The sequence below is a fragment of the Rhinopithecus roxellana genome, chromosome 9 (genome assembly GCF_007565055.1).
Source record: "Rhinopithecus roxellana isolate Shanxi Qingling chromosome 9, ASM756505v1, whole genome shotgun sequence".
In the NCBI taxonomy this organism is placed as follows: Eukaryota; Metazoa; Chordata; class Mammalia; order Primates; family Cercopithecidae; genus Rhinopithecus; species Rhinopithecus roxellana.
This window is the reverse complement of record NC_044557.1, coordinates 63,534,235-63,547,485: the sequence shown is the minus strand read 5'-3', so window position 1 is coordinate 63,547,485 and position 13,251 is coordinate 63,534,235. Positions and strand designations below refer to the sequence as shown.

Genomic DNA, 13,251 nt, shown 5'->3' with positions numbered 1-13,251 from the left:
TCGGTTGATTAATGGTTTGGCTTGTGGGATTCTCAGGCACCATGTCAGAAGCATGTGACCTGAAGGTGGGACTTAGTGATCTGCACCTACAATGAACTCCCAGTAATTCTTATGCACGTTAATGTTTCAGAAACACTGCTATGCACAATGGGGAACTATAAGAACTTTCCAAGCAAGTCAGTGACAAAGGATGTTTGAGAAAAATTAATGCGATAAAAATGTGCAGAGGGGAGTAGGGGATTACAGACTGCAGGTAGCAACACCAGTTAGAAAGTAATCAGCTAGATGACAATTATGGGAATCTGAAATAAGGCAATATATAAAGTAGTAGGCCTCAGGTGAATTAGAGAAATCTTATTTGATTACTCCACCTCAGAACCTGGACATGGCAGATTACTGTTTACTGAATAATTTTAACCAGTGTTCTGGGGCCTCCTCTTTAACCCACACCACACTGCTCCTCTATTCAGTCTCCATTCTGGAACTTCACATTCACCTTCCTATGTCCAAATCTTCACTTGTGCTGTTCTTCCAGCCTAGAATGCTCTCCCTCTTAAGAGTCCATTTTCCTCCGAGAAGCCTTAGCTTTATGAGCCCACAATAAATGCTCTCCTCCCTACAATGCTGTAGGACATACTGTCTCTATCACTTATCTAGCAATTAGTATATATACTGCAATTTTCTTTTAATCCTTACACTATATATTGTAAGCTTCTTGAGTCCAGGAGCATGCTATAGCCACTTCTGTAAATCTTGGGCACAATGCACATAAATGTGGTAAGATAAGTATCTGCAGATGGCAATGATGATGGTGATTAAGATAACAGTGCTAACCTAACTAGTTGATTCCCTGATATTCTCTAAAGCAACAATGCCAACATAGAGATAACACTTATTGGATGCATAGTATGTGCCAGAAACTTTTCTATGTGCACCACATACATCAACTCATTTAATTCTCAGAACAACTCTAATAAAGAAGTTTCTATTATTATCCCCATTTTAAAGTAAAAAAATTGAGGCCCAGAGAAGTTAAGCAACTTGCTCAAAATCATATAGCTAGGCTAGGCATAGTGGCTCATGCCTATAATCCCAGATCTTTGGGAGGCTGAGATGGGAAGACTTCTTGAGTCTTCAGAAGTTTGAGATCAGCCTGTACAACATAGCATGATCCCGTCACTACAAAAAATAAAAAAAATTAGCTGGCATGGAGATGCATGCCTGTAATCCCAGCTACTTGGGAGGACAGCTTGAGCTTAGGAGTCTGAGGCTGCAGTGAACCATGGTCACGCCACTGCCCTCCAGCCTAGGTGACAAAGCGAGATCCTGTCTGCCCACTAAAAAAAAAAAAAAAAAAAAAGAAAAGAAAAGAAAAAAATCACATAGCTAGTAAATGGTGAAGTTGGAATTTGAACACTGGCAATATAACTCTGGAGTTCATTTTAAAATCACATCCTACATAGTTTGTCTCAGAACCTTATTTCTTTCATAGCTCTTAATCATGACTCAAAAATCTTTAAAGTTTTGTTGTTGTGGTTGTCCATATGTGTTTCTCTACTAGATGGCAATATCCATAATTGTAGGGACTAATTAATCTTGTTCACTGCTACATATGTAGTGTTGGGCACATAGTAGATGCTTAATAAATATTTGTTTTGTAAAATGAATGAAAACATAAGGAAAAGGGAACAGAAGGCAGGAGCAGAGGAGTGAAACAACACATACTATTATGAATGAGGGGGCTAGGGAGTTTTTTGTTTTTTTTTTTTTTTTTGCAGCAGATTTCAGACAGATGGCTTTCCAGAGAAAGCTCTTCATCAATACATAAATGTACTTTAAAATGCTGAAAGGAAAAATCCATTTGCAAGGTGCTGGAACCAGGTGTCTCTATTTTAGCAAATCATTGAATTCAAGAACAGGAAGTAGGGCTTGGAGATACAGCACTGCTCTAGGGAGCTAAAGACCTGGCTGAGTTCCACAGTTTCCACTAAGTCACACCTGTGTGCAGCTATGTGGGAAAAAATTGACTTTGTTCACAGCTTTCCTTTTGTCGACACAGAGTTAAAATGGAGTAATCTAGGCCAAGTTCAAATTCTGAATTCAATGCATCAGAATCATGACTTGTTAAAGCTGGAAGAGGTTCTGGATCTCATTGTTTCCAGAGATTTTCAAACTACTTTTCTGCTACAGTACATTTTCTTCAAAGAACATCTTATGGATTAATGAAGCAGTGGTTGACGGGTGCACAGGAGAGAGGGGATGCACAATCTGTAAAACATATAAAAGCAAAGTTGCCACAGAATGACTGTATAATGCATACGTGTGCATGTAATTTGAGGGCAACAAAGCCCATGCTACAGGTGAACTGCCCCTTGATGTAATTTTTAAATTAGTATTATTTTTGATTGACAAATCGTAACTATATACATTTATGAGGTACAGTGTGATGTTTTGTCATTTGTATAAAATGTGGCATAATTAGGTCGGGTACGGTGGCTCACACCTGTAATCCTAGCACTTTGGGAGGCTGAGGCAGGCAGATCACCTGAGGTCAGGAGTTCAAGAGCAGCCTGACCAACATAGTGAAACCCCATTTCTACCAAAAATACAAAAATTAGCTGGGCGTGGTGGCGTGCACCTGTAATCTCAGCTACTCGGGGGGTGGAGGTTGCAGGGAGCTGAGATTGTGCCACTGCACTCTAGCCTGGGTGACAGAGCGAGACTCCATCTCAAATAAATATATAAAATAAAAATAAAATAAAATGTGGCATGATTAAATCAAGCTAATTAACATATCCACCATCTTACCATCTTGCTTACCTTGTTTTTTTTTTTCCTTTGAGACAGGGTCTGACTCTGTTGCCCAGGCTGGAGTACCTATCTTTTTTTTATGATGATACATTCGAAATGTAGTCTCTTAGTTATTTTGAAATATATAATACATTATTATTGACCACAGTCACCCTGTTATCCAATAGATTCTCAAAAGTTATGCCTCTTGTCTATCTGAAAGTCTGTACTCTTTCAACAACAACTCCCCATCCCCTCCTTTCCCCTACCCTCTAGCCTGGGGTAATCAATCATTCTAACTTTCTACTTCTGTGAGTTCAACTTTTTTAGATTTCACACGTGAGACTGTGCGGTATTTGTCTGTCCGTGCCTGACGTATTTCACTTAGCATAATGTCCTCGAGATTCATCCATGTTATCACAAAAGACAGGATTTTCCCCTCTTTGTAAGGCTGAATAGTATTCCATTGTTGACATACACCACATTTTCTTTATCCATTCATCTGTTGATAAACATTTAGGTTGACTCCTAGCTATTGTGAATAATGCAGCAATCAACATGGAAGTGCAGATATTTCTTTGGCATATTGATTTCAGTTCCTTTGGGTATATACTCAGAAATGGATCACATGATAGTCCTATTTTTAGTTTATTTTTTGGTTTATGGAAGTTCTATTTTAGGAACTTCCATACCCTTTTCCATAATGGCTGGACGCATTTACATTTCCTCCAACAATGCATAAGAGTTCCTTTTTCTCTGCATCCTCGCAAACTTGTTACCCTTGATATAATTTTTCAGTATATGCTTTGAGATAATAGTTCATCTACTTAAAGTGGATATATAAATGTGCTTTTTGTACATTTAGAGTTATACAACCATCACCACAATCAATTTTAGAACATCTTTATCACCCCCTCCTAAGAAACCCCATACCCATTAGCAGGCACTTCCTCTACTACTCCACCTCCCCCACTTCCTGTGACCCTGAGGTAACCAGAAATCTACTTTTTGTCTCTATGGCCTTGCTTATTGTAGACAATTCAAATAAATGCAACCATATAGTATGTAATCTTTAATGACTAGCTTCTTTCACTTTGTACGATGTTTACAGGGCTCATCCATGTTATAATATGTACCTCATTCCTTTTTTATGGTCAAATAATATTCTGTTGCATGGTGCACTACACTTTATTTATCTGTTCATTAGTTGATGGATACAGGTTGCTTCTGCCTTTTAGCTATTATAAATAATGTTGCTATCACATGTACAAGTTACCGTGTTGGACACATGTTTTCATTTCATGTAAGATCACAAAAAATTACTCCTATGTTTTCTTCTAAGAGTCTTATAATTTTAGTTCTTACATTTAGGTCTTGATTCATTTTGTGTTAATTTTTGTATACGGTATGCAGTTGCTTCTAATTCTGTTTACTTCTGTACAATCAGTATTACTGTCACCTCTTTCACTCCAGATTTTAGTACTGTAGTCTTCTTTTTCATAATCAGACTAGCTAAAAGTTGTCAATGTTGCTGTTTTTTTTTTTTAAGGAACTTATTTTATTGTCCAGGCTGGAGTACAGTGGCGTGAGCATAGCTCACTGCAGCCTCAGCTTCCCAGGCTCAGGTGATCCTCCCACCTCAGCCTCCCAGGTAGTTGGGACTATAGGCATGTGCCACTATACCCAGCTAATTTTTTGTAGAGACAAGGTTTCATTATGCTGTCCAGGCTGGTCTTGAACTCTTAGGCTTAAGTGATCCGCCCGCCTCAGCTTCCCAAAGTGTTAGGATTACAGGTGTGAGCCATTGTGCCTGGCCTATTGTTTATTATTATTAACATATAAGAAACAGGTTCTCACTATGTTGCCCAGGCTGGTCTTGAACTCCTGGACTCAAGTAATCCTCCTGCCTCAGCCTCCCAGAGTGCTGGGTTGCTGATTTTTTTGAAGGACCAAATTTTTTTAAAATATTCTCCACTGCTTTTCTATCCCTCTTTGATATTTTACAAAGGCCGTTGGGAAAGTGAAGAGTTTGAGGTTAAGTAAATAGCAGTTTCCCACCCATCTCACATTTAAATAAATGACCACATGCCTCGGATGGCCTGAAACAATCCTATTTCATGAGTATCGTCTTGACTTATTTAGTAATAATTTATTTTATTCTCAAAATTTTCCTGTTTAGATGATAATACATATAGTCACCCTAACAGAAGCTCTGGTCTAAAACTGTGGACCTCCTGCATGTTATATCTAACTTCCTCCCAGTCTTTTCTGTTTGTGTATTCTCAGGCTTTAATCCCAGCACTTTGGGAGGCTGAGGCGGGTGGATCACCTGAGGTTGGGAGTTCAAGACCAGCCTGATCAGCATGGAGAAACTCCGTCTCTACTAAAAAAAAAAAAAAAAACAAAAAAAAAAAAACAAAATTAGCCAGGCGTGGTGGCGCGTGCTTGTAATCCCAGCTATTCGGGAGGCTGAGGCAGGAGAATCGCTTGAACCTAGGAGGCAGACATTGTGGTGAGCTGAGATTGTGCCATTGCACTCCAGCCTACGCAACAAGAGTGAAACTCCATCTTGGAAAAAAAAAAAAAAGCAAAATAAGGACAAGAACAACACAAATATCAGTTCAAAGAGACACTTGCAGTCAGAATGGTAGAAAAGAAAGAGGCTTTTGAGAATGCTCATTTACCAACAAAAAAGTAAAAGGATTAGTTTTCACTTGTCTCACTCTCTGTACTTTTTATTCTTTTATAAACAAGTGCAAACTATGGCTGAGGCAAGCAGCTTGTATCCACAGGTTACCAACTTTCCTATGGGGTTAGAACCCTGTATTCTTCTCCAACTGTGCCTCTGCATACACCTTTCCACAATGTAGATGGTATGCCCCAGTACAATGCCATCCCTTTGAAGATAGAGGTATTTCCCTTCCCTTGAAAGAAATGGTCTAGTTCTAAGGGCTTCACAAACAACAGGGATTATACTCTACCCATTTGCCCCCTGCCTCCCATCCCCAATCAGTGTACTCAATCTATAAGATGCCAATAATTCACTTTCCATTCTGTCTGTCTGTTTCACAGTCTGCCCTAGGCCCATATTCTCTAAGGAGCTGGCGATAGTTCTGTGAGTCCATCTATCTTCAGCACCTTTCTTCCTAACATAGTTGAAGGCATACTGCAAACAAACAAATATATTTTGTCAGTTATTGGAGTGTACTTTACTCACAACAGGCATCAGGGAATTGCATACCCAATATTTCTAGAAGCGCCCTTCACTAATTAAAGAGAATTAAACATATTTTAAGATACTTTGTTTTAATCCTAAAGTCTTTCGCACATACTTTATTAATCTAGAAATCTGATATGTTGTGTTGACCTGATTACTGCATGTTATTAAAAAACTTCATTTTATTTTGATCGAAGCTGCTTTTTTTTTTTTTTTTTTTTTTTTTCCAATGCCATAGTGGTCTTTTGACTTTATTTAAAAGGGGATATTTTAGAAACTGAATGAAATGTTAAAACATTTTCAAGGACCTGTTTGTTAACATGAATTTGCTTGACATCAAAGTTAAATCACAATGAAAAACCTGGTATGTTCAAGGTTTTCACTGGAACAAAAATGTTCATTAAAAGTGGGGGGAAATATTACTGCAATAACACACAATGATGTAACAAAGCTTCCTTAAAGACAGTGGGACAGTGACTCAAGGCACTGGCATATATTTTATTTTGATAATGTAGTCCACAGAATAGCAGCTGACTTTATCCTTAGGAATACATTTTACAAATAGCAGCGATGGATTTTTAGGCCTGGCTACACCTACCAGGAAAATGACGCAACCATTATTCATCTCTTCCAGCTATGGTTTTTACTGGCATCTTCTATGAGTTACACTTTGGCGCTCTTCTAAACATCATCAGGCCACAAGCTCAGTGTAAATCAAATATTTTTACAAACTAAACAATCCAGTGCTAAAAACTACCTAAGTTACAAAGACCTAATGCCATTTCCATTCCAAGAAATGGACTATTTTATACAGAAAAATGTTCTTACTACATTAAAAGAAAAAAATGGTACTTTAAACCAAAAGAACGGGGCTGGCCAGAGCATTAGAAAAAATCAAACCTGTACTGGCCACCAACGGACATAACCTACATAACCCACCAATAACATTTTCCAATCTCTGTATCCCATCTACCCACATAATGAGTTATCTAGGCAAGTTAGCTCATTTGCTATCAGGTCAGTTAAATTGGGTTCACACAGCAAAAATAAATAAATAAATAAACAAATAAACAAATAAATAAATAAATAAATAATGTTTCACAGACACAGCCTTTACCTTTAATGCTAACTAACAACCTTGCAAATGTGAGCCCCTTTCACATTACTATTGCAAAAGAACAAATGCATGTTCTTATGATAAATGGTTACCATTATCTCTGCACGTGGAGAGTAACTGATTTTCAAAAAGCTGAGGGAATGTATATAGGCAATGCTGGCAAACTAACCTACTAAAGCCAGTGAAACTTTCATTTTCTCTACACTTAATATCAGCCAAAAGGCCAAGAAGTGATTGAATATACCCTTTCCAGTGGCTGCAATTATCTCCCACTTCTACCACCTCTATCTGTAGTTTTACCACATAGGGCTTTGTATTGGTCAACTGCTGCCAGAACTAGCATAATATTACCTCCTCAATAAAACTGTAACTTCTTTGCTTAGAGGAGTTCATTAATTATATCCATCATTTACTTATTTAACAAATTAGTAGTGAGCCCCTACTATATGCCCAGGAATTTAAGGCACTGGGGAATATATCAGTAAAAACAAACAACAACAACAACAACAACAAACTCTCCTTGTGGAGCCTACATTATGAGGAGGTAGGGAAATGTCACAAATAGGTAAATAATATGCAGTATGTTAGTAGATCATATATGGTATGAAAAAGACAAGAGCAGATCAGGAAGGGTTCTAAGAGAAGATTGCAATTTTAAATAGGGAAGTCACGGTGGCCTCATCAAGGAGGAGACATTGAGTAAAGACTCAAGCTGCTGGGAGAGCACCTTTGCAAAGGTCTGGTGGCAGGAATCACAAAACACATGCTCAAGGAATAGCAAGGAGGTCAGTGTGATGGACAGTACAGTAGGAGAGGAGGTCAGAGTGATGGAGGGGTTAGATCTCATAGGGTCTTGAAAGCCATCATTGTCAAGACTGGCTTTTCTCTAGAAGAAGCAGGACTCCCTGAAGAAAGCTTTTGAGGGGACAACAGAATCACTTGACTTAGGTTTTAAAAGGATCACTCTGGCTGCTGCGTTGAGAATAGGATACAAAAAGGAGATGAATTATGAGGCCACCTTAGTAATCTAGGTGAGAGATGATGGTAGCTTGGACCAGAGACAAACAATGAAAGTAGTGATAAGAAGTCAAATTCTGAATATATTTTGAAGGTAGAGCCAAGAAGATCTCCTGACAGATTAGATACAACGTCTAAGAAAGAAACAGGAGGTGACTATAAACTGATAATTGGCCTTAGCAAGTGGAAAAGGGTGTTGTCAATGACTAATATGAGAAAGACTATGGATGTGGTAGGTTTGGAGAAAGGGAAAAATCAGGAGTTCCATTCTGAACATGGTAACTGCATACAGTGAAATGCCATAATCTTTATAATAAAATTTCAGTTAATTCTCCTCATCATAAAATTATCTATAGATTAAAAATGAATCTGTGCCCTTTTGTTTTTTAGGCATTCAATCTAAAGTTGTATTGCATACCTCATATAAAATAGCTTGTATCCATTACAGGATACTACTTCTCTCACTGGGGTACTTAGAAATTCTAGTCTACTAATTAAGCCTTAAGGAAAATTCCTGCTTGCTTTCCACTTACCAAAAATAAATATGCTCACAACTTCTTGACCCCTAAATTTAAGAACAAAATAGCTCTGTAATCAGTGTCAGAAGACCTGGAGGCCAAACCTTGGCTCTTCCACTTCCCTGTTATGGGACCGTCACCTCTTTGGGTCCCACTGACAACATAAATTGGAGAAAATACCTACTTTACAGGGATGGTGTGAGATTACATTAAATGATGTAGGTGAAAAATTTTCATGGATTGTAAAGAGCTATACCAATGTTAGCAGCTACTAATCTTGTCTCTAGCCTTGCAAAAAAATTGAACATGACTTTTAAATTGTTTTTGCTCATTCATTCATTGATTTATCCTACCATCTTACAAAATGGAATGAATGTTCCAGACCAGCCTGACCAACACGGTGAAACCCCGTCTCTACTAAAAATACAAAAAGGTTAGCCCGGCGTGGTGGTGAGTGCCTGTAGTCTCAGCTACTCAGGAGCATGAGACAGGAGAATTGCTTGAACCCGGGAGGTGGAGGTTGCAGTGAGTCAAGATTGTGCCACTGCACTACAGCCTGGGTGACAGAGAGAGACTCCGTCTCAAAAAAAAAAAAGGAATGAATGTAGATAAGAGTCTTTTGAGGAATCTCAAACTGGCAAAAAACTTCTGATAAGCTTTCTTGGGGTTTCTTCAGTCCTTTTATCCACGCCTTTCCAAGAGCTTTCTAGACAAGGGTTACAAAAATAACATATCTTACACAGGTCAGATTCTGTTACAGCGAATTCTACAACAAGACAATCACTAAAATGAAAGGGGGAAAAAGGCCCTGGTAAAGTAATAGTAGTTAGCATGGTAAAGCAATTAAGCAGCAAAGAGTGGGCTATATTACATGTTATTAAAAATTCAACTGGGCTGATTCCAAAGAGCTAGGGTCAAAACAGAGTAGACTCTTAACAGATAACCTGTTGGGGACAAGAAGATTATACATAGCAGAGGAGGGAAAAGAGAGGGCAATGGGGATTAATATCAAAGTCTTGTCCTAACTATTGTCAATTTACTTTGTAAAAATTTTAGTCTGACCTTGATAGCCCTTCATGTTTATTTATTGAGAAGAGAAGGGAATGCAGGTAAGCTTTCTCAATTGTATCTCCATATACAGAGAGACTGGGGGATTCTGCTGAGAAAGGCAAAAGGTGGAGTCTAGGTTTCTTGTTAAATCTTAGTAAGTTAGCAGCAGAACAGTGACTTGTGTTATTAAACCAACAACAAAATTCTGTGGGAAATAATCTCAATCTTTAACAACTTCTTCCTAATCCTAACTAAAGGAGTCTGCAAGATTTATGAAGATCCTCTAGTTTTTCTTTCTCCAGTATGTTCTCAGACACATGGCATTTTCTTTTCTTTTTTTTTTTTTGAGACAGGGTTTTGCTTTTGCTGCCCAGGCTGGAGTGCAGTGGCACAGTCTCAGTTCACTGCAAACTCTGCCTCCCAGGATCAAGAGAATCTCCTGCCTGAGCCTCTCAAGTAGTGGGATTACACATCACCACACATGGCTACTTTTGTATTTTTTTTTTTTTTTTTAGTAGAGACAGGGTTTCACTAGGTTAGCCAGGCTGGTCTCAAACTCCTGACCTCAGATGATCCACCTGCTTCACCCTCCCAAAGTGCTGGGATTACAGGCATGAGCCACTGCGCCCAGCTGACACATGACACTTCTTATCATGTGCCATAATTATTTCCTGAGAGGGGTGTCTTCTGATCTAAGGTGTGAGCTCTCTTGAGGTTGGGAGAGTATTTTATTTAACCTTATAACCACAGAGCCTCTGGCACATACATAATGGGGACTCAATAAAGGTCATTCTCCTGGTTCTCCTTCTATGCACAGCTTTCCCTCCCATCCTTTATTTCTCAGTGGCTAACTCCAGAGCTCTTTTAGTGAGATCTCATACATATTTCATTATCCTTTGGTGCCGTAAGCTGCCCACACAAAACAGTTAAGGCCAAGCAGTTACAATGCAAGAAACGCAGTATTTTAGACTGTGTATTTCCTCAGAAAGAAATGGAATGCTTGGGACATAAGAGGAAAATATCATTCCAGCAATTCACCTGAACTGGATTAAACTTACTGCTCTCTTAAGAAGAATTTTGGCTTCTAGTTCTCTTCAGTCACCCTCAGTGGTTTTCATTGCAACACTATCATTCTTGTAAACTTATTTTTTTCAATGTCATCATGAAAATTTTCAAACACACAAAAAGTTGAAAGAATTTTATAGTAAGCATCCTACCTACATTCTCTAATGAATATTTCCTTGTCCACTAATTTTAATAATAACTATTTAGGAATAACACAGGCCTCAGCAGGAGAAAAAGGCACTTTTACTTATTGTTTATAATTTCAAAAGTAAAAAAAAAAAAACCATTAATAACAGCTATATTTACTTATTGAAATATACACTATGTGCTAAGTTCCTTGTCTACATTATTATTATTATTATTATTATTATTTTGAGACAGGGTCTTGCTCTGTCACCCAGGCTGGAGTTTAGTGGCACGATCTCAGCACACTGTATGCAACCTCCACTTCCCAGGCTCAAGTGACGCTCCCACCTCAGCCTCCCAAGTAGCTACGACTACAGGCATGCACCACCACACCCGGTAATTTTTAAATTTTCTGTAGAGACAAGGTTTCACTATGTTGCCCAGACTGGTCTCAAACTCCTGGACTTAAGCAATTCTGCTGCCTTGGCCTCCCAAAGTACTGGGATTGCAGGCTCAAACTACCATGCCTGGCCAGCCTACATTATTTTTAATCATTACAAAATTATTGTGGGGAAACTGAGGCATAGAAGAGCAGTTAAGGAACCTGGCCAAGTGTCAGAAGAGGTCTCTGAAAGCTGGTCTTCCATCAAAACTTACACTATTTTAATTATTCTCTATTATTCTAAAAGCCAGATGAGGCAAAAACAAGACAACTGATGCAGACATTAATCACTACCTACTCACCATACATTCCACTTTCCCCTATCCTAAAAGAAATCTAATTTTTCACAACACCCCCTTCTCCTGGCCCACGTATCTCAGGGAAATATGCAGCAACCTCCAGGATCCAGGGGTGGAATGGGTCTAGTGGTGATCTTCCTTTCCTTTGACTGGTTCAGAAACTCAAGCCTAAGCCATTCAGATACGGCACTGCTTAAATCATAGGGCTTGGTTCAGGAATGGCATGAGATATAATTTGGTCTAATAAATCATGGGAAGAGGTTTTTCTCAAGGCTTCTGGGAAGGAAGCTTCCTCATGCTTGTAAGGTAGCTTTGGGAAACAACTCGGCCACTGTGAAGTGCAGACATGTACACAGGAACTATTATAGCCACAACACCACCACGAGGAAAGCAGCCTAGGATGAAACCAACATATCAAGGACAGCATAGCAGAGAGAGTTAGGAGAAAAGAAGCTGTATTTGATTGAGATCATTCTGGAGTCACCTCTGGTTTTTTTTACAAAAGCTAAGAGGGCTAAGATGTTTCCTTCCTGTACAATACTCTGGGTTTTCTGTTATTTGTAGCCATAGGCATCACCGCTGATAAAAGAAGCCACTAAAAAGAGTAATACTTTAAAGAAAAAACAAATAACTAAAAGAGAACAAGGTCAAAGGACTATATTCAGAGACATATGAAGGGTCTATTGAGTTGGGTAGGCTGCAGAAAATAGCAGATAATCTGTGGAATTCCATTCCCAGAGTTGAGTTTAGCAGCATTGGCAGTTTTCTGAGGTTGCTCATGGACAGAACTCTTAGACTTTCCCTTGTGAACAATTCTAACATTTCCATCAAAGATCATATAGTAATGAATTCTATTCAAGCTGTAAAAAGTCTAGATGAGTTCTTGCCAGCAGTCCCAAACATGCAGACAACCACTTTGTCACTCAATTCCAATATTTTTCCTTGTGCTTTTGAGAATGCAATTAACTAGGATTCAGCAGATCTAGGTTCTAGTTCAGGCTTTACTTGATTACCTTTGTCATTTCAACTTTCTGTGATTCAGTTTCTAAACCTGAAAATTCCTGGGATTGCTCTGAGAAACAAGTGACAGAATACTTTTTTTGAAATATACACATGAAGAATTATTATAAAGGGACTATATTAATAGTTCATTTGCTACTGCTTACTGTTATCAGGGCTTTTTATCAGTCACTATTATATAAGAAACATGCTAGAAAATTGTCAAAATATCCCACAGAGAAAAAGTACATCATTTGCCCTTTTTCTCTTACCCTTCCCAGTTGTTTGGAGCATGGTACTGATGGAGCAAATTGCAGTTCTCCATGAGGCTATGTCATTGTTAATATTTATCACAACAGAAAGTAAAGTATAGCTTACCAAGATGGGTACATTTTTCTGGGAACAGAGTATCAGAAAAAAAAAAATTAACAGCTGAGAGATCATGAGTGAGCTTCAGGGGCTGGGTATGAGGTTGATAACTAATACAAGGAGGAGTGGAGAGGAATGGACAACACATTTCTTATACTTCACAATTTTGCCTGAGCGGGGACTGGCACCATTTATACACTTTGCCATCTTAAAACAACAAAGCCTAGCATAAATTAGGGTAG

The 13,251-nt window shown here is 38.6% G+C and overlaps 1 protein-coding gene across 8 annotated transcripts in view; it reads right to left on the bottom strand.

The window, feature by feature from the left end:
• The window catches only part of VPS13B (vacuolar protein sorting 13 homolog B), a 904,863-nt gene that overhangs the window by 252,597 nt on the left and 639,015 nt on the right, over positions 1-13,251 (bottom strand). The gene's annotated exons all lie outside the window — the stretch shown is intronic.